Source organism: Osmia lignaria, unplaced genomic scaffold, assembly GCF_051020975.1.
Source record: "Osmia lignaria lignaria isolate PbOS001 unplaced genomic scaffold, iyOsmLign1 scaffold0072, whole genome shotgun sequence".
Classification (NCBI taxonomy): domain Eukaryota; kingdom Metazoa; phylum Arthropoda; class Insecta; order Hymenoptera; family Megachilidae; genus Osmia; species Osmia lignaria.
The window spans coordinates 57501-60000 of record NW_027478213.1 but is presented as its reverse complement, the minus strand read 5'-3'; the positions used below and the strand labels follow the sequence as shown (position 1 = coordinate 60000).

Below are 2500 nucleotides of genomic sequence, written 5' to 3'. Positions count from 1 at the left end.
CCTTTTTGCTTCAAACATTTTGCGGACTGCAGCTTCGTCGTATTGCTTTTATCAATTTTTAACAATTTCAAAGCGAAGACAACTCGCAAGACGATCCATTTCGTCTCGGTTCAATTTTAACGTCCGTCCGTATTATTTTTTGTTCCACAAGAGATTTCGAATAGGTTTCTTTATTTATCATCCCTTCTTTTCGAGCGCCACGGAAGCAAGAGGAAAAGCAAGAGCGAGAGAACATTTCGCGTATACTTCATTTAACAATTTTAACCAACACGCGATGTACTCCACACACCTCTTAGATTTAACAACTGCTTTTCTCTTCTTCTCCCCTTAGCGCAAGGGTAAACCCCATTTGTCTCTTCTTTGGAACGCAACAAAACTTTCGAGGACTGGACGACCGAGCGATGGTCGCGCGGTCTTCGCTTATCTTTAACAAACGAAGTAGTCCGTATGTATTCTAAATGTTGAAGCCTCCTAGAGCTTTAAGCCATGCGAGACATTGAAATGCTGTTTTAACGGGAGCATGCATAATTGCTGCAAACATACTTTTATCACAAGTTCTAGCCACGCCACGGAGGCTTCGAAGTTCCTTCACCATTCGCTTTCCTCTCTTTTGTTACACAGTTTTAGACTACGATCAGGGGTACCGAAACGCTGTATTGATTGTAAACAACCATTTTTATCTTGGAGCGGAGCGTTCCTTTACTCGTTAGATTTGTCTTGTCGCGTGTGTATTCGCTTTTTCGACGCTTTTTAACCATTTAACTTGTTTAGCGAAGCTAAACGCACAGACAGACAAAAAAAAAGGAACAGCATCGCGCGTCAAACAGCGACGACCCATCTGAAGCGATCTTTCATTTATACACCGTTTGTAAACAGAGAGATGTATAAAGCGCGGGGAATCATTCGAAACCCTGGGGCTATTCGAGCTTGCATTTCAGCAAATTATCATCTCAAACATTTCACTCGTTTGCTTTTTCTAAATTTATAGGAGAGCTTCTTTCGTTTATTTTTGACACACCTTTCGTAAATATCGTTTCTGGCAACGTCGGGAGCGTGGATTTCTACAAGTGAACAATCGCGCCGATCCGATAACTTCCAGCAGGATGGAGAATCTTTATAGATTATCTTCCGAGAACTCGGTGCTTTCACGGGCGGTCGTTTATAAATTTTAACGAACGACTCGCGCGCCGTGACGCACTTGCGCTAGTTCGAAGAGATATTTCGAAATTTGTTTCTCTCCTTTAACGGCCTGCATTTAGTGTATCGGTTGCGATTTTCGTCACATCGTTTCCACGACAAACGCCGACGAACTGCCCAACTATCGCTCGTACGTTGCGACTCTTTCTTTGTTTATCGTTCATTCATTCTTTCAATTTCGTTCGATAATCCCGCTCCGAAACGTTCTACTTTCGTTGAACGACGGCGAGATGTTTAGAAAGAAATGAATTACTCTTTTTTCGAGAAGCAAACGCAAGCAGTCTTTTGTTAAGAAAACGACCCTCAGCCAGGCGTGGTCCAGGAATTGTATCCGTGGACCGCAATGTGCGTTCGAAATGTCGATGTTCATGTGTCCTGCAGTTCACACGTTGACGCGCAATTAGCTGCGTTCTTCATCGACCCACGAGCCAAGTGATCCACCGTTCAGGGTAATCGTAAAATTTTGTATTTCAAACTCTTTAGATCTTTAGAGTGTTATTTTCATTATTAACACGCATCACATTCGATACCCACATCACTCTCCCACCCGGCGCGTGCGGGAGAGCGAATTCGGGCGTCGCCAACGTATTTGTTTGTTTGTTCGATCGTTGACGACACGATCGCGTCCAAGGACGGAAACCGTCGGAGAAACGCCCAGTGGCACGCTCCTCTCGACGGTCGGGCGTAAAGTACATTTAAAAACCTTGAAAAGTACGAACGCACACAAGGAATGCGAGCGCGCGTCCTGTCGCTGAATCGTGGGTTGCGAGATTCGAACAGACACACGGCCGGCGACGATCGGTCTAACTAATGGACACATAGTTTTTCAAAGACTCGCTATCGTCGCTTCTCAGCCGGTCCGTAAACAACACACATCGATCAGGCGGACGCACGAATCTTACCACGGTGCGTGTTTCGTAGATTCCAGGTTACCCGCAAGTACCTCTCTCTCCCTCTCGAAAGAGGAATCTCGATCCGTCCTTTTTGGACAATGGAGAAATCTTTTTATCGCAACACGGATGGCAAAGAAACAACCAAAGCGTAGGAGCGTGGGGACGAGAGCGACGAAAAGAACGTCGCGAAAACAAAGTTTCGACGGTTGCTCGTTCTAATACATCGTAGTTTCAACTCTCTCAGTTTTAACCACTCCTAGACGCTTCGTAAACTTTTAACAATTCTTCGCCTCCGCGAGTTTCATTTCGAATAGAGCGAACGCAACACGGACCAAAAAAACTCCGGTGATGCCAGATCATTTAGCAAAGATCAGACGGCGGGTCATCTGTATTCCTTTTCTCTCTTTTTT

At 45.0% G+C, this 2500-nt stretch overlaps 1 non-coding gene across 1 annotated transcript; it reads right to left on the bottom strand.

The window, feature by feature from the left end:
• Positions 1–1494: 1494 nt before the first annotated feature.
• On the bottom strand, positions 1495–1649 carry LOC143307729 (5.8S ribosomal RNA). Its single transcript, XR_013064814.1, has one exon. It is a non-coding gene; the product is annotated as a 5.8S ribosomal RNA (ribosomal RNA).
• Positions 1650–2500: the final 851 nt, after the last annotated feature.